A 20,201-nucleotide genomic window follows, 5' to 3' on the forward strand; every position below is an offset into this window, starting at 1 on the left:
TCTTAAAAGAAGCTAAAAAAAATTTTTTTTTTTTAGTTTTTATTTATTGGGGGGGGGGGTAAAGTCAGAGAGAGAAGCAGACCTCCTGCTGAGCAGGGAGCCTGATGTGGTACTCCATCCTAGGACTCCAGGATGATGACCTAAGCTGAAGGCAGTGGCCTAACCAACTGAGCCACCCAGGCACCCAAGAAGCTAAAAATCTTTATTTTTATATCAAATATCATGATTTTTAATAGTATTAATTGAATTGATTAAAAAAACAACAACAACCCCATGTGGTGTAATTTAAACATATTTCCAAACCTGATCTGTCTCATGGGTGGCCAGTATAAACCCTCTGCAAAACCCTCCATACAGATTATTTCAGCTACCGCTTTTAAAATTACGTGAATCTAATTATGTCCCTGTTTCAAACATAAACATTACTATCAAGACATGTATTTTGATGATGTATTTCTGTGAGTTGAGCTGTTTTCTGTTGACTTATTTGCACATACCTGATTTTTTCCCCTGAAATTCATAGGACGTATTTTTATATTGACCAATTTAGAATAAGGCCTTGGTCTACTGTACATAGAGAAGCAAATTAAGGATCCACACAAAAATAGAAATTTAAGATTATCTTTTCATAACCATCATCCTTCAAATCAGACCTATCTGATCCTAACACTGAGGGTTTCTCAGCTATCTTAATTTGCAAAATGAATGTAAAAGAAGGTCAAAGAAATGCTTGAGTATATTTTTGAAAAGTGGCCTTCTGTTCCCTTATTCACTGCAAATCCTGAACATCAAGTACTAGAACAGTCTTTTATTTGGTCCCCAAAAAAGATGCAGGATTGCCTTAGAACTGGTTTTCCATCTGTGAAAGGAAGAACATGTGTAAAAATAATCTCTAAGTCTGTATGCTTCCAGAAAGAGAAATTGGGCATTAAATTGTGTGGTATATTCATATTTTTGTAATTATTCCAGCACCCTAAAACAGAACCCCAAAATTGATGACTAGCTGGTATTTTTAGTCATTTGAGCCCTGAGGGGCAATAAAATCAAATGGCAGTGAGGGATGGGTTGGCTTTATATTACAGATCTTAAAGTCATTCCCTCCCCAATAACTCATACTGAGAATGATCTAGAATATTTACTGTCTATTAAGCAGTATTTCCAGAAGAAAATGATTTACTTACTTAAAGCATGGCAAGAAAAATTGCCAAGGTGTCGTGAAGCTATTAATCTTCCGAGGAAATCAAAGCAAAACTTCACTGATAACAGATTTGATATTGAGTAGCATCTTTTAATTGATTGCATCAATTCTTTGTGAATTTTAATATGGTGGTTAGCCTCTCTGTTCATCTTCTTGGCACTCCCTGCTCTTGCTGGTTTTTTTTTTTGTTGTTTTGTTTTGTTTTTGTTTTTAAATTTTTGTGTGTGTACAGTACCATTTTAATTGTATCTGTGAAAAGAAAGAACTGAATGGAAACTTAACACCAATGCTAAGTAAGAGGCAGTCTGATTCTTGGGATAGTTGGTTTTGTAATAACTGGGAGGAGTTTCTCCATGACCTTTTGTTTAATTTCTGATGGCATTCTTACCTTCAAAGCAGAGCTCCATAACTAGTTATTATCTACTAGGAAGAAACTAAAACAGCTTTCTTGGGAAATTATCAGAAGATCAAATTTATACTCCTTTTAAATCTTAGTCTTATTACAATGGGATTTTTCTCCTAGACTTACAGTAAATGTGTAACCTTTTAAAAAGCCTTGGTCAAAACTGAGTGAGACTATTGCCTAAAATCTGACCTGGATTACTGCAGGGATTTCTTTTTTTTTTTTTTTTTATAATTTTTTATTTTTTATAAACATATATTTTTATCCCCAGGGGTACAGGTCTGTGAATCACCAGGTTTACACACTTCACAGCACTCACCAAAGCACATACCCTCCCCAATGTCCAGAATCCCACCCCCTTCTCCTAAAACCCCTCCCCCCAGCAACCCTCAGTTTGTTTTGTGAGATTAAGAGTCACTTATGGTTTGTCTCCCTCCCAATCCCATCTTGTTTCATTGATTCTTCTCCTACCCACTTAAGCCCCCATGTTGCATCACCACTTCCTCATATCAGGGAGATCATATGATAGTTGTCTTTCTCACTGCAGGGATTTCTAACTTTCATTCATTTAAGCCTACCTCTTAGGACTTTTGTAATATCCAAGCGGTGACTCTACTGCTACTTCCTTATCTTAGGACCATAATTAGAAAAGCAGAAGCATCTGACACAATAGAAGTTGATATAAAAATATAATGAAAAGTAAACAAATGTTCTTAAATTTTAAATGCATATATTTGTGCTCTGCAGATGGAATATATTGAAAAAGAGTGAAAGGTATTAAGAGAAATGGGAAAGGCAGCTGCCACCAAAGCAAAACAGCTCACTAATGTAAACAGAAGAGTAGAATGATAATTTCACAGGGAAGAATCTTCTCACCATGTAAATCAGTGCTGTTTGACAAGCTTTGCATCCAACCCCTGAACCACCTTGTTTACCACTAGTCATATCTGTATCATATTTGAGAAAAATATTGCCTTGAGGGTACGTTGATAAGACTTGAAGAATACCTTTAGGTCATAGTCAATATCCAAACAAATTCTGGATCCATGATTTTTCTTCCAAACCATCGTGTCTTTATAATTGGTCAGTATCTGGGAATAGCACCATCATTGTCCCGGTGAGCCAGGCACGAACACTCAGAGTCATGTCTCTACCTCCCACCTCTAATGAATCACAAAGGCGCTCATGCCTCTGAAGCATCTTGCGTAACTGTCCTCTTTTCACTTGCCGTCGCCTCTGTCCTAGTTGAGGATTTTGTCTGTTCTCATCTGGACTGTGCTGGTAGCCTATTAAGGTTATATGCCTGCTGTCAGTCTCTCTCTTCCACAGTCTGATTTTACACATTAATCATAAAGGCTAGTGCTTACTGATCACTAACTACACACACTGTAACAAACCTTTTATCTAAACAACCGACTTGAATTCTTGTAGCCCTGGTCCTGTTTACTACACGTCAATACCCAATGTGTCATTGTGGATGAGGAAACAGACTTCTGGAGGCTCATTTACTGCAGGGATCAGTTACCAAAGCTGGGCTGTAGGTTCACATGCCTTGTTCCTAGGCTTGTGCTCTTAATTATTACACTATTTTGTTCCCACTGTGGCCCCGTGGGTCTTCTGAGCACACAGGTTTCACCATGTTTCAAGAATTTATTAGGTCAGTTACTACATTGTTCCTAAAATGCAACACCTGACCTCAGGAACTTTCCAGCTTTGTTTTGCATAATTTCCCACCTGGTGACAGAACTACTCCACCTGTTTTCCTGAATGTAACAAGCCAATCCTAGTCTTTCTCTTTTGAATGGCTTCTCAACTCATCCCTACCTTCTTTATGATTTTAAGGCTTAAAAGCCTTAAAAAGTAAAAGGTCATTACTTACCTTACCACTGAAATAATTTGGAGCAATTTTTCAATTATGTGTACTCTTGGAGTCAGGCTGCTCGAGTTTGAATTTTGGCTTGTATTTATTTGATATATCTAAGTTCAATGTCACCAGTATTGCAGGGTTGCTCTGAGGACTAAGTAAAATACTCCATTAAAAATACTTAAGATTTTACCTGTCACATAGAAAGGACTCTGTAATTGGAAAGAATTATTATTAATAATAATAATTATCATTATCACCATTTTATTAATTCTCCCTCAGAGCATTTTCACCCACCTTATAAAAACGTAATTTCTGCCTTGTGTTGCTTAGGCATTTTTTTTTAATTTCTGCCCCCTCATTACAATAAATCACAAATTTCATAACAGAAGCCTTGTTTTAATCATATTTGTATCCATGACATTAGAATGGTGGCTTGCTTGAAGTTGTTGATTAGTAGCAATTATAGAATTGATTGCTTGTGATAATTATATTGTTAGAACTGTAAAATTTCTCTCAATTTAATAAGCAATGCAGAATTCTATTACATATATTCCCATTACTCATAGTTTACCCTCAAGTAGAAGATTGTTCTTTCTGATCATGTTGCCATTGCCAGTTCACCAAATTATCTACATGATTTTTAGTACAGGAACTTTGTTGCTTCCTGTTCTCATCCTGAAATATGGGCTAGAAAAGTGGCAAGTAAATTTTGTAGGGGGGGCCTATGATCCAATGCCATCATCCTGCATCGAAAAGAATAGATCACATTCTTCTTCTGTCAGAATATTTGTAAAGCTTCCATATTTTCTTTTGGAGTATAAATATCAGTGTTTAATTAAATATCCCCATAAGTTTTTGGAAAACCCGTGAACATTAAAAATTATTTACTTTTTTTGTTTTTAACTTATCTTTTAGGCTAGGATTCCATATGCTAGTTATATTTTTCTGATTTTTATTATAAGAAATACACAAATATTAAAATAAAAAGTCCACATGCCACTGAATTTGCCTTAATTTCCAATAGTACTGGGCAGACTGCTGTTTTAGAAATACTAGGTCTGTGGGATCAAGTCCATGCTCATTGCTTCATTTCTAAAGTATTTGTAATCTACCTTGTATCTTTAAACCTTGTCCATGGTTCTCTCACTGTACTCCTTACCTCCTTGAGGTTTTCTGGGTACATTGTACCAATTCATGGTTTTGTATCCTATATTCCTTATTTGATACCAAGCTCAACTCCAACTTTCTCTATGTATATCTGTGTATAGGTACTGGTCAAATAACTCTCCAAATAGAAAAAAGAAATAGCTCCTACCTTCTAGGCTGTGTTTTAATTTAGATGTCTTTGGGAAACCAGGGAGACACTTTAAAACCTTCCTCATCATGGAGGTGAACTCTTTTAAGGGCAAGAAAAAAGAAAATAATAATTTTTTAAAAAGATACAAGCTAACAGTAATTTTTTTTTTTTTTTCACGAAGAGGGTGAAACAAAAAATACTAAGGAAACTAGGTGTGAGGAGAGAAATAAGCAACTGGGCACTCATCCCACAGTCTCCTGTGACTTTGGAGTCCCAGTAAGTAAGTAAGTTGTGAGCTCATTTTCATCAATAAATTTCCAAACTACTTAAAGCAATGCAGTGTCTTTAAATAAATCAGTGGATGACTTTACAGTAATTGATTTTTATTTTATTTTTAAAATTCAATTCAGAAAAAAAAAATTAAGTTTGGTTTCAAGAGAAGAAAATGTAGGAACAACATAAGAGTGCTTGGCCAGGAGTAGTCATGGGGAAGTCATTTGCCTTCTCTGGAATGAAAGTTCCTTGTTTATAAAATGAATGCATTTGAGTAGATGCTTCTTTGAAGTCCTTGTTCTTAGACCTGTCCAGAACCTCTGATGTAACCACAGTTACACTACGGATGCCCTAATGTAGGAGTGGCATTCTTGGTAATGTTTTCCTTCATCAGGTTTTCAGTATGTTTCCAAAGCAAGTCAAATGCAAAAACGAACTCCTTTAGATTTTTAATTTTAAGGGGAATGATAGTCCCACCCATATATTTGTTTTTAGTGATACATGATGTTATATGTAATGTTAACCCAAGATTTTATGTGTTTTTCTTTCAGTTGTGGTACTAGAATATTTATATATTACATTTAAAAATTCCACATCAGGAGTGCCTGGGTGGCTCAGTGGGTTAAAGCCTTGCTCAGGTCATGATCCCAGGGTCCTGGGGTGGAGCCCCGCATTAGGCTCTCTGCTCAGCAGGGAGCCTGCTTCCCCCTCCCTCTCTCTCTCTGCCTGCCTCTCTGCCTACTTGTGATCTCTGTCTGTCAAATAAATAAATAAAATCTTTAAAAATAAAATAAAATAAAAATCCCACATCAGAATTTTAAATTCCAAAGTTGCTCTGACATTACTTAGTGGGGAGATAGGGCTAGAGACACAGAGTGATTGCATAGAGAAGTCATATGAAATGTAAGGAAAATTGTTTGGCTTTAAGGTGACATGCTTTGTTTCTGCTTATATTCCATTGGCAAAAATGTTCTATGCTCCCATGGAGATAAAATGAGACTGGGAAATGTAGCTCAATTGTGTGCTAGGAAGGGACACTGGGTTTTATGACTTTCTAGGGTCTGTGCAACATGCATGATCTCATTTTATTTCTCACAACAAGTCTATGAGAAATACATTCTTTTGCTATTTGACAGATGAAGCAACTTAAGTTTAGAGGGACTAAGTAATTTATTCAAGGATAGTCAATAAAGTAGAGTTGTTTATCCAAATACCAAATTTATACCCTATTGCTTCTCATAAACATATTAGGTAAAGAAATGAATTAATTAAAAGTAAAAGTTCATTCTTAAGCTTCATAATAAATAATATTACACAATGCAATGAAGTAATATCACTTAATATAACCCTATACATGCATCAACAAAATGTTAACATGTAGGAATAGCAATTATATGTAGTAATAACAAGTGAAAAACAATTTAACAATGATATCCCTTTCCTTTTTCAAAAACATACTTACTGCCTATGAGATAATACTATTCACTTGCTAAGTGGACCTATCGGACCCTCCAAATATGGCCTTAATTAAGAAACTGTCAGATCCAGTGCATTTGCATAAATTAGTTCCTCACAGAAAACTCTCATCAGAAAGAAAACCAAATAAAAGGTTAGCGTGACTACTATTTACAGTAATTTTGGAGATTAATACCTTATTTTGACAGTCTATCAAAACTAACCAGGTCAAGATGTTAATTTTTATCCAAGTCTTTGGTATTTCCTAATTCAATTGAAAATCCTATTTTGCTGTATTTAAAAGACACGTTCATCCGTGTGACTGATATGACTAATGGAGTCTTCCTGTAGAGCTGCTGCCCCAAATAAATGTAAAACATAAATAATTTTTAAAAAATAAAAAAATGTGAGATAATAGAGACTGAGTCAACAGACATCATGCTCTAAACACAAACTCATTGGCAGTTCCTTTCACTTTGATGCAATTGAATAATTTCTTCACCTTGTTTTTGCATTTTCAGAAAATAATGCTATTCAGTGTGGCAGATATGCAAATTTAAGCTTGTCAGAGACTGAAAAGGGAAACAAACATCAATGAGGAAAGTGATTTCTTTTAATTATTTAACTCCCCCCCCCCCCCACCAAATGAAGTTATTATGAAGGTCACAGCACATTGCTGTGCATTACAGCCCAGAAAAGAATTTGCTGGGTATATGAGCTGGAGCTGACCAGAATTTGTTTACCATTCTTACCTGTATCTCATATAATCTAACTCATTTTAGAAAAAAATCAAGAACAGCTAGTGTTACTAGTCCATTCCAAAAGGGCAGAAAAGCCCAAGGAAAAGAGAATTGACAAATAGGTTAAATATGACTTCATTAGTTTTTGTTTACTTTTATATATGGATATCTTTGCTGTTTAAGAAATTGACAGTGCTCCTCATTAGCATATGAGTCACATCATAAATGTTTAATTTTTCATATTTGTCTTCCAATTTGTCTACCCCTAAATTAACTTCTCCTTGTTATGTGTTATCTCTCAGAATGACAAAAAGAAATACTAAAAAAAATAGTATTTCTTAAAATTAAATTACAGTTGTTCTCCCATCCCCATCACAAACCTAATTGTATTGCCCGTAAATGCTTCTCTCTCAGCTCTGTAAGAACACTGAAGTACAGTAAGTGACATTGCTTTAGCTGAGACAACTGAGTTTATTGGAATAGTTCCCAAACATGACTTCTCGTATGCTTATACTCACATGACTTACAGCACCATGCACCTCGCTTTTGAGCACTAAGTGGTGAAAAGCTATGTAATGTAAGAGCCAGTGTGTAATTCATGAGCTGTGTAATAGCTCCTTGTTAAAGAGACAATGCAATCAAGGATATGAATTAAAACCACCTAAGGATTACATTTACATTTTCTCAGCTGGTAATTTCTTATTACCAGTATCAGTGCCTGAGAGTGAAAATAGATGGAGAGAAAAATAAAATTTCAGGGCTAAATCTTGAAGATCAAGCTCAATTGTAATTTTACTTATAGGGAAATTACTCTGAAGAGGTGAAGTCAGTGTTGTAACTTGGTAGCCAGTAGAGCATGGGTCATTAGACATGGATGAGTTTAATTCTATTTATTTTAGTCATTACTGAACAATTGAAAATTTCCATATGCAAATCTTAAATATCTTTACATCTTGAACTTCTGGGTCTTCATTCGTATTGGAAAATGATTGGGTAAATCTGAATTACGGGGGGGTGCCTGGGTGGCTCAGTGAGTTAAGCCTCTGCCTTTGGCTCAGGTCATGATCTCAGGGTCCTGAGATTGAGCCCCAAATCAGGGTCTCTGTCTGCCTCTCTGTGATCTTTCTCTGCCAAATAAATAAATAAAATCTTAATAATAAAAAAAAAATCTGAATTACGATATTTCTGAATAGGTGAGGCACATAATCTCCAGTTTACCGAAGTCGCTACCACTTCCTGTTTTTTTTTTGGGGGGGGGGCACTCTATGTCTTTCTTTGTGAATTACTGTTTCCTTATTTTGAAAAACCAAGTACACCTATATCTTTGCAGAAAATTGGGGAAAATAAAAGATAATCCCTGAATGAGAGCACATATGTATGTGTGGAAATGAATGTATTTATTTTTTTACTTTTTTATAAGCAAAAAGCAATGAATGTGAATATTACTTGACAAGGTTTGTTTGAAAAACAAACAATTGAGGTTTTGTTTGAAAACAGATAATGAGTTGCAGGGAAGTGCCAGAACGAGGCCAACCTATGCTTCACTTGCATTTTTATGTTCTACGACTGGGTTTATTTGCCATAAATATCTAGCATATGCAAGGCCAATTGATTTTAAGTTTATTCAGTTTATCTCTATGATCCACTTTCATGGGAGATGGATTTTCAAAAAACTTAAAATTGTGAAGTTATATCTGCAGACATCTGTGCAGCTAGCCTTTTGGTATTAGTCCTTTCCTGCTCACATCTAAGCATGCGAAAGCTTGGTTGCAATTTTCTTGTACTTTACTTATTAGTCTTACGTAGCCAGTCGACACTTTCCCTGGTGTAGTCAGTTGACACTTTCCCTGGTGTACTTCTCTGAAGATTGATACAATTCTTGCTCTGCAATAAAGCTCCGCTCTTTATTTTCTTTGATGAGGTGATACAGCTGGTGATAGAGCAAAAACCGATTCCTATGTAAGAGTTCCCTTTGTGGTTATGCTACCATATCATTGAATGACCTTGGACAAGTCATATTTGGACTTGGCACTTGATTGCTTTGTCTCAAAAAAGAAAAAAAAAAAAAGACTAGATTGAATTTGAAGCTCCTTTCAACCTCTAAAATGCTGTGCTATGTTTCCTGATACCTGGCAAATTGGTTATAAAGGAAACTTCTGGTGGGCATTTAGGTTTCCTATGTCCCCACAAGTTCCCAACAGAAACTTCCTCACGTTACCTTATCCTATAAAATTTAGAAATTAACAGATCTATTTTATCTGTCATGTATAGAGAACTTCGGTGGCAACTGTGGGGGCAAGAGGCCCAGAGTGTTGCCATAGAGATGGTTGGTTAGTTAATTAAGGTCTGAGAAAATGAATCTGGCATGGGAAAAATAGGCCCATGGTGGGTGTGAGGAACGAGGGTGGATGCTAACCCCGTTTATACTAAATGAGAAATTAGGAGAGGGCAAAGATAGGACAGTGGCTTTGACATGGCTTTCAGAGAGGAGAAAGGACACACACTCTATATCCTCAAATAGAAAGAATATTTGTAATCAAGAGTGCCTAGTATGACCTCAGTTTATTATTTTATTTTTAATAGATTAATTATATAAATTTAGCTGATGGATAGTGCTGAGAATTGGCAGTCCATTAAAATAGTACTGATCTAACACCTCTACAACAATAATATGACATACTAGCATTTGAAAACTCCTTATATATGAATCGTCTCGTTGACTTTTCACAATATTTCTATAATGGGATACTCATTTTCCAGGTAAGATGATCATGTACAACCAGTCTTGTAGAAAAGTATCTAGAGAGGGTAAAGGTCTTGTCCAAGATCATGGAGTAAGTCACTTAACAGACACTCATGTGTCCGGACACACTCATTTTCTAGTGTAGCGGTGACGCAAATGCCAGGGCTGTTTTTGAATTTGTGTTTGCAGAAAGACTTGCTCCTGGCCATATTTCTTTATCTCGTATGTAATTTGTTTTCTCTTTAGGGTAGTGGCCTCTGTCTACCTTGCCGTCTAGCTATCTATCCAGCTATCCTCTGTCTGCCTAAAGATAGTTGCATACAACTATGGCAGAATCAGGCTATATTGGTCAGTTTAAGCTGGGCTGTGCTATGGTGGTAAAGAGCTCTTAAATATCAGTGGCTTAAAACTCAATAAAATTTGTATTGCATTCCATAGCATGGTATTCTCATGGCTGAAAGAGGCATAACTTATTTGGCTCAAATTCCATTTGCCAAAGCAAACCACATAGAGAAGCCTGTTGCCCATGGGGTGGGATGCATGCTTCTCTTACACGAAGGGCCACTGGGAAAGGCCTTTGTAGGGATGGACTTGGTAGGAAGAGATACAAGTATTTGGAACTTCAAAATCATAATCAAAGCTTACCATTAATATAATCCTTTATGGTGTACATGGCCCATCTACTTGGCCAAATAAGTAAGTATAGCTTGAGATAACAGGTCAGGAAAAACCACCACTAGTAAGAGAAAGGAACGACTTACTCTCAAAGAAAACAGAAACCAGTCATTAAAATGTCTCTGACTCTGAGAATTATTCTCTTTAAAAGCAACTGTTTCGGGTCAAGCTTGCTTGCTTTGTCAATGACCTATAGCCATGATTTCCTATTTATGTGAAAGTGGCTTCAGAAGGAGCAGATGAAAAGACACAATATTAACATGAAAATGATTGTAGGGTGATAGCAACTGTCACATTTTATAAAGGTGGGCAAGATTTTCCCTGATATACTTCTGGGACAGCTTTATTAATTACACTGAAAAACAATTTGTAAATATTGGTCCCATACTAAATTGAATTTTACAGATATTAGGCAGTGTAACTTATAAGAAACAATAAACCAACATCATCCTCTTGTCACTAGGAGGAAGTAATTGAACATGATTTAATAAAGCAAGCCACAAAATAATGAAAAGGTCAGGCTATCTTGATTGCTGTTACTTATTCATGAGAAAAAAAAAATGTCTCTAATAGTCTTGTGTAAGAAAAGAGTATAGTTTCCAGTAAAGTTTAAACCCTTTCTTTTAATCTTAACAAATAAGCTATAATTTTAACCCTTTCCTCAATGAAACATTCTTAAAATTAATTCCATCTCTCTGTTTTATAAGTGAAGTACATAAAGTATATGGTGACCAATAATTTCAAATATTTTTGCATGGCTAGTTATTAGTAGAATTAGAACTAATCAACAGACATCTGTGTCCCCAATCTACTGTTCCCTCCTGGCCACTTGCCTATATAAGACTAAGCTAATATAAAAAGGAATTTTCATTCTATTGGCTGAAGCTGAGTAAGTTAGGAGTAGGAGATACTTTGGTCCTAAAAATCTGCCCCTTTTAATCTGTACACAGGTAAGTGGTGTTGATAACGATGAGCTGTTGGTGACGGTGGTGGTGGTGAGGATGAGGATGATGACGAGATGCTGAAGTCAGGTTTTCTTGGACATTTTATGTATACCAGCCACAATGTTAATTATTTTACAAGATTATTTCTATAAACCTGCAACAACTTTAAAAGGTAGATAGTATTTTTATTTCCATGATCATGTAGCTGGTAAGGGGCAGAGCCAGGAGTTGAACGTGTGCTCCGAGACTAAGCCATAGCATTTTTGTTGGGTCTTATTTGTAGGCAATGGTGATTTTCTTTTCATCAAGGTAAAAGGCTATTCACATGAACAGATGTGTGTGTGTGTGTGTGTGTGTGTGTGTGTAGTATACAATAAAGCGCAGATGTTTTCAAGAGACTTCATGCCACTAGAAGACCATAACAATCTAATACATTGTGTCGTTCAAGTCAATGGCACAATTTAGAGTGTTGGTAATGGAATATATCAAGTATAGTCAGTTTTCTTTTAAAAGATAAGAATGAGTAAATAACAGAAGCATCTTGAACAAGGCTAACTAAAATATTTTCTATTACTAGAAGAATTATCTATGTATGACTCAAAATTTTGGATAAAATTACATGTGAGGTATATTAGTAAGACATGACTTCTGGTAAAATCTGAAAGAAAGAATACTTGGCTAGGGGTGAGACAAGCTGGCCTTAAGTCTTAGCAGATCTTATAAAAAGGTGTATACATCTGGGCAAATCATTTAACCTCTCAGACCTCATTCTACTCATAAAATGGAAGAATTTTACAATTACCCTACCGGAGTTACTATGAATATCTGAAAATGCTTAGGAAATTGTGAATAAATATGGAAATAGATAGCAGTATGATCATAAGTAATTGTATTTTCCTTTCTTTCTCATTCCTTTCCCTAACCCTTGAAATTAAAACACACACACACACATGCACACACACAGACACAGTAGATTTCAGGCATATTTAATGACTCTGAGAAAAGAAAAGTTTTATAATTGATTGAAAGTTCATAGAAGATAGTAACTGATTCTGCTTGCTTTGTAACCTTACATTTAGACGAAAAAGGGAGAAGAAACCTGAAATTTGTTCAAAAAGGGCAGATGTGTGAGTGGGAACACTTTTTTAATAGCTGTCCCATAAAGTGACTTTGGAAGAATTTGAGGAAAGGATATTAAGTTGACTTGTTGATTGACCATGACCAGCTCAGGGTCTCTAACACACACACACACACACACACACACACACACACACACACACACAATTGCTAGATGTGTCAGAGCAATTAATTACTTTTCTATTCTATACTACTAACAATACTCAATGCAGCAGTTATGTAATAAAGACAAACACTTGCAAGTCAAAGAGACTTCAGACTTGCCTAGTTGAGGGCCTTTATTTCCCAGATTAAAAAATGATAATAAAGCCCAAGGAAGTGAAATGACTAGTGTAAGCTCTCCTAACTAGTTTTGCAGGAAATGAAGCATCTAATAATGAGTTTCCAGATTGCATTGCAACAGCCCTCTCTCAAGCCTCTCTGTAAAGTTCTTTAACTCAAAATTTAGACAGGTCCTTTCCTTTTTCTCAGATCCTGAAGTAAAATAAAATGAAAAAAAAAAAAATAAAAATGAAGAGGGAGAGAATACTGAGTTGACCAGATGAGCGATTTCTACTTCTATGTTGGCTAGAAGATGTTGCAGTCAGTGCTGAGGAGCAAGTCACATGTGGCTTAGCATTGCTGAGAGTGGTTATACCTGTACTTATTAGTTGGAATATCATGAAGTGGGGACAGAAAAAATGAGAATAAGAACCTTAAAACCCAGGTTCCATTTGCAGGCTTGCCTCTTACTTGCTTCATGCCTGTGATCAAATCCTTTTATCCCTTTGTGCTCCAGTTGCTGTCAGGAAGGAGTGCATGGCTTTATGAGGAGTCCTTCCTCAGAGAGGTGTGGGGAGAATCAAATGAGATAATGGATGTGGAAATGCTTTGTAACTTGTGGGAGTGCAGCACAGATCCAAAGCATCATTGTCATTATTTTAACAATTACCCCTAAGGCTCCCTTTAGATCTGAAGTTCCAAAGTCATGGCTTGAAGGCAAGGCTTAAAGGTATATAAAATCTCAGCGCCAGTAAAGAAACTGAAACATTTAAAAAAAAAAAAAAAAAAAGAATCATTGATCTCAGCTCCACATGGAGCAAGGCTGGGAGTGTGACTCAAGACTCAAGTTCTCCCTCACTCCTGCCTGGGTCCCTGTGATCAGATTTTGTCATCAGGACTTAATGAGGATGATAAGCTGATCAAAAAATAAGGGTATTGTTGAAGCAACACAAAAGGCAAAATTCTGAATTTTTTTTTTTTTTTTTGGCTACTCTTGGGGGGACCTGCTATTAAAAAATCAAGGCTAAATGTAGAAATGAAAGGATAATGAAAGTTATACTCACTAAAAGACCAGGAAAATGGAATTTGGCTGTTGCCTAGGATTAATGTATTTTCACCTGAAGTCAGTAAGAGACCTGCCGCGTTTGACTATCTTGGAGTTGCTGGGAGTTTGCAAGAGGGCTGAGAGGATTAAGTTCAGTGTTTTCACTTTGCTGGGGATTCAAAGTTAAACTTCTAGATAGGGAATGTAGGACCGGAAACATTTAGAAGTTAAAATGCATGTAGAAATTTAGAAACATATTTCAAAAGAATTACCTTTTCATTTCAAAACGTTCCATGCAGTCTCTTGACTCGCAAGTGCGGATGCAAGAAAAATGGTGAAGTCAGAGGTAGTGCTCGTCTCCATTCTGTGTGGGACTCAGAAAAACAGAAACTTATTTCTTCTTAACAGCTAGTATCCTCACTGAACATTTCTCTTGGGATAATTGCTGTTTATTTTAAGACATCACAGCTATCCAGTGTGATAATTAATAACATGATTTATTTATTGAAAACATACTATGTACAACAAATTGCCCATGGCAATTTTTGTGAGATTTCTCTTTTAATCTCCATAAAAACCTCCAAGTAGCTGTGATTACTACCATGCTTTCAGAGAGAGGAAACCTGTAACTCAAGGAAGTTAAGTGACTAGTCCAAGCCCTCAGCCAGTAAGAAAAATAGTGGATTTGAAATCAGATTGAAAAGGCCACATATCCCAGGTTCTTAAACATTCTGCTCTGTAGAATTCCTTTGAAGGTTACTTTTTGAGAATGGTAGGGAAAACTAATTTCGTAGTTAAAATTTACTTTAGAAATCAGTGTAAATTGAGACCAGCATGCCTCTGGGGCACTTGCCAAAAAAATGCTAGTAGAATTTGCCAAAGGCAACTTCAACAGTGCTGCTTTAGTTTCTCAGTAGCATAGCTCATCCTGTCATAATGGATGAAAAGAAAAAGGTTAAAGGTCACCAGACAGCCCCCCCCCCCCATATGTTAGCTTCCTTTTTTCTTACATGCTCTTTACTAGTGGGTTTCACCAACACTAGAACAGTCAGAAACTCAATGTAGATGAGGGATTCATGGAAATTAGTGGGGAAACCCACTCAAGACATATTGCCTAGAAAGGTGGTTTCTTTACTGTTTTGTTTTGTTTTGAATTGGCCCAGAATGTTCAAACCTGTATAGAAACTGTACCTCAATTTTTTGGGAAAAATTTTTTAAAATCTAAAAAGACATTTTTTTTGGGGGGGGGGGCTATTGAAATAATTGATTTCTAATACCAGTTGTATTTAACTGTCAATTACCAAATGCAGTGGATACATTAATAAAGCCATTTTATGAATGGAAAAATTGAGGCTCAGAAAGGATAAGTAACTTAAAGAAGTCACCCAGGTAGTAAGTGGAAGAGCTGGCATTCAGACTCAGTTGAGACCGTACATTCTGGCCATGTACATCTGTGTGATGCTGCTAACCTCTACCAAGGGGTCGCTTCTTGTTAGCTCTGTCTGGTTAGTGCCTCTCTTTGAGGTCAGCTAAGTTCCGTGTATTGGTTATTTAATCAGGACCTCCTATGTTCCCAGCACCATTAATAGGGTTCAAGATGATAAATTAGGCATGGTCCTTGCCCTTGGGGAGCCCATAGTCCAACGGACTGACAATGAGCTGGATCTAACTGGATTTTAAGTATTTTTACGTGAAATTCTATGTGACAAGACTAATGAAATATCTCACACAACAATCCATACTTTTTAATACATCAGAACACATTAATGCATACATGCTTCAATAGCATATCATACTTAGATTTTTTTTTATTCCTGAATAAAGAAACCATTACCCTAAAAATATCTCAAATTCTTAAAATACCTTAGTATATGTTTGGAATATAATTTGAAAGTACCAGTAGTCATTATCTCGTTTAAGAGCTATTGTAGTTCTTAATTGTGACTGCTCTGGGGGTTTAATTTAGCGAGTTACTTATCTCCACCCACCACTCTTTCTGGCGGTAGGGATGCTTGCCCCCATGCCTAGGATGCTCAGTGCCTCCCAAACAGAGGCTGGTGGGAGAGGTGTCTGCAGAAGCTAGCTGTCAGCCTTGCGCTATTGAGAACTGGAATTTTCTTGGGGAGCCATTGCTAACACATCAGCCAGTCTGGTATTTCCATAGTTATGCTGGTTTAAGGCTGAGTGAAATGCCATTTGGTTTTATTTGCTTTTCCTTGTCTTTTATGTTCAGTTTTTGACCCACATGAGTACCAGTCATGAACTTTGCAACCAGAAAAATCTGATCTGTCTGCAGCTCCAGATATAATAGTCATTTAATGTTGTATCTAACCTTTCAATCCACATTCAGTCCCTCAGGATTCCTTTTTGTTTAGATCTTAGCAAGACTAGATCAGGCTCTCTTTAAGACCCATAGCCCTAACATTGCAATTTCATGTCTAAACATGATACCATCTCTACTAGAATTCTCTGTACGGTCGTGATATATATTAGGAAGTTGCAGTTAGCACTTCAGATTTTAGCTTTCATGTGAATAATGCATCTTTCTGGTGCATTACTAGTGCATTCAGTTGGGTGAATTCTGGACGAGAAGTCAGATAACCTGCGCTCTGGCACTGTCTCTGCAGGCTGCATGGACTTGGGCAAGTTTCTAGCCTATCTGAGCCACAGCTTCCATGCCTGTAAAGAAGGATTAAGATATGCTCTTTAGTCAACCATGCAGAATCTCTCGAATAATTAAATGAGATTAAAGTATATAAAAATGACTAATTCAAAGCGCTGTGTACTTGTATAGGGTCATGTGTACAGTGTGTTACAAATTCACTTAGTTACTTTGTTGGTTATTCATTTGGTATTTCCTGAGCACATATGTAAACAGAACATTTTACTGAGGGATACTAGGTTCAAAATTACATGAGTCATTGATCTCATTGTCAAGAAGCTTAAAATCTAGTTATTTTAGTTATTGTAATAATTCTAAAACTATAGAGGAACTTTTTACTCTCATTGAAGTCACTTCAAACTAGTCTTCAGAGCTACTTTTTCTTTTTTAAATTAAATTAAATTTAATTTATTTTTCAGTGTTCCAAAATTCATTGTTTATGCACCACATCCAGTCAGAGCGACTTTTTCTATTCCCTCTTGTCCTTGGCAACTTGAATGCTTGAAGCTCACGGATTGCTCTATGACATGTCCCTGTAATTCTTCTAAATTTAATATTTACCCAGAGTTTTTGTTCTGCCTCAATATGTTTATGAAAGTCAAACTACTATTTTCATGATATATTAGACATTATATGAAGTCATATAGTTAGGGATGGGCTAATTGTGAAAGATTATAAAAATAAGAGATACTAAAACAAATTTTACACTTCAAATTTTTAAAGTAGAGGAATTTAAATTTATGACCTATACATTTAGAGTTGATTTATATGTGAAAAGTGACACATTGATAAACAATTGGCAGAATCTTGTTGAAAGAAAAAAGAGGGTTGGGTCTAATTTTTTTAAATGGTGGGTAAAGTGTACTTTTTGGAGATTTTTAGGTTAAAATGCATTTGAAGACAGCCTACCATAAGCTTTTTATATTTGATGAGAGGGCTTCTTCTTTATAAGCGTGAATACAGGGGTGCCTGGATGGCTCAGCTGGTTAAGCATCTGCCTTCATCTTAGGTCATGATCCTGATGTCGAGGGATCTGCCCCTCCCCCTGCTCTCTGTCTTCCTTTCACTCTGCACTCTGTCTCTCAAATAAATCTTAAAAAAAAAAAAAAAAAAGAGTGAATACAGATAAAATGTCATGAAAGTCCGACTTCATGGTCATCTTCTTAACAACTAGCCCTGGGACTGACATAGACTAGATTCTTCATAAATGTTGTACAATTGAAGGAAGACAGCTAGAAGAATGAATCATGGAGACAGAGCATTTGAACTGAATCTTGAAAACAGGAAGAAATTAGGTTTGACAAAGATGTGGACAGAACAGAAAAACTAAAAATGTATCTTCTTGAGAGTAAAGGATTGTGGTTTAATGTAATTTAAGATTTATAGGCACATTTTAGAAAATGATTCAGAATTCTGGGTTTGTACTCAGAATTATTGGTCTTCAACAGAGACTGAGAGTATGACATCAGGAAAATTAATTCTTATTTTTGCTGAAAGATCTTGGTTTGGCATTTGAATGTCTGTGTTTGAAAATGTGGAAGAGCTAGAAATCAAAGGGGCATGTAGAAATATGCATGCTTGCATGGATAAATTAATGTTCTCGCTAACTTTACAGTATCTTAGTGTTACCAAAGGCAAAAGTCAGATTTTTAAAAGTTTTAAAATTATGTAAAGAAGCATAATAGAATTTGTGGAGTTGAATGGGTTGAGTTTAATATGCATCTTTCCTTATTCCACTAGATTAGATGTTGAAGTATTCTGACTTTATAAGGAACATAAAGACACAATCACGCTGATGTGTATGCTTATTTTAAAGTCTTCAAAGTATGTACTTACATATTTTGAAGTAATTTTGAATTATTCAGAGTTAAGAGAAAGTTGAACTGGTTAAAATTAAGGGGGAAGTTGAATATTTAAGTGTAATTCACAGACCCTATATCCTAATACCTACAAGTTAGATCTCTGCTACAGTGTGCCTCTAAGAATCAAGACAAACCAAACCCAAACTAAACTAACTGGGCAACTCGTCTATAAAATGGAGCTAATATTGTCTATATCGCATGATTATCATAAGATGCAAAGGGCTATACTACAGGAAATGGACCTTGCCCCGTAACTGACCAAGAAAATGATGAGGAGTATCCGTTTTTTTCCACTCTCCTTCCACAGCAATCCTAGTCCTTTCTTGAAATACTGAGCCCCTTTCTCTATGGCCAAACCACTACAATCTTCGAACCCAACATCTAGTGATAGTTTGTGCATGATGTTTTCCCTGATTATTGCTACACATACTGCTATAGTCAATAATTTTATCATACTTACCACCATGCAACCAAGCACTTTGTGTTTAATTATTACACACATTTCCTGGCTCTCCAAAAGGATTGTAAATCCATGGAAAACACAGATATATTAAATGATCTCTCCTTGTGGCACAATTTTCAGGAGATATTTGGGGAATATCTAAAGGCTGGTTGGATACTGGTTGTATTCAAGAAAGAGCAATCCATATTTCCAAGTTATGTAATGACACCCCTGTTTCCTTTGTCTCAACATAGACTAAGTAAAATTTACTTTTATAGTCAAAATACATGTCATGCAGGATTATTTAAGTCATGAGTATCAAATACAGTTACTAAAAAAAAAAAATGTTTGCCAAAGATCTGGGTTATTTTCATGTCTTCTATCTTCCTTCCATGGCATTGGCTTTATCCTCTGACTTAACTAGTGCCACGATGGAGATCTGACTCTTCACTTTGTAGTAGTAAATGGCTGCATTGAGACCAGACTTCCTATCTTTCCACCATGTCAAAGACAGAATCTCTCCTTGGAATTCCTGATATTTTTCTTCTACTGACTTCAAATTTAGTCAGACTAACATCCCTGAACCAATTGCTCTAGCCATGAGGATAGGATCATCATACTAGTCCCCACCTAAGGATCCAGAATGGGATGAGTACCACCCAAATTCAGAGGCTGAAAAAGAAGAGCAAATTCCCAAAGGGAAAGTAAGGTACTTTGGTCAAAGAAGAAAGGAGGGAGGAGATAGTTAGTAAAAGATTAGTAAACATCCATTACAATGATGTTCTTTTTCTTAAACCTAGAGAATATTAAAATAAAATCCCAGTCATAAGAAAAATGAGTGAAAAGAAAAATCAGTTTAAAAATGTGTTAACATCAAATTTATTAATTCTCATTTAATGTTAAACCTAGAGGTTAAGAACAATCTTTGGTATCAGATCTTAAGCAGAATGTATTTGCTTGTATTGCTTCAAAAATGCCTTGTTGGTGAAATGGTCCAAGGTGGGAAAGAGTGGCATTGTCAGTAGCAAAATTATTACATAGCATCATCAGTGTTTTCTTTGGTCCTTGTCTAAAGAAGGAATGACAACTGAAGCCAATAATACAGATACAAAGCAATAAAGCTGAATAAGAGCAGGTTATGAGTGCTATATCAATCCAGAGAGGTTAGATTATACTACAGTAAAAATCACATGACCA

At 36.0% G+C, this 20,201-nt stretch overlaps 1 protein-coding gene across 2 annotated transcripts in view; it reads left to right on the forward strand.

Annotated features, from left to right (window-relative positions):
* Positions 1-20,201, forward strand: part of GABRG2 (gamma-aminobutyric acid type A receptor subunit gamma2) — a 104,945-nt gene that overhangs the window by 39,898 nt on the left and 44,846 nt on the right. The window lies entirely within an intron of this gene.

This window comes from Mustela nigripes, chromosome 12 (genome assembly GCF_022355385.1).
Source record: "Mustela nigripes isolate SB6536 chromosome 12, MUSNIG.SB6536, whole genome shotgun sequence".
In the NCBI taxonomy this organism is placed as follows: Eukaryota; Metazoa; Chordata; class Mammalia; order Carnivora; family Mustelidae; genus Mustela; species Mustela nigripes.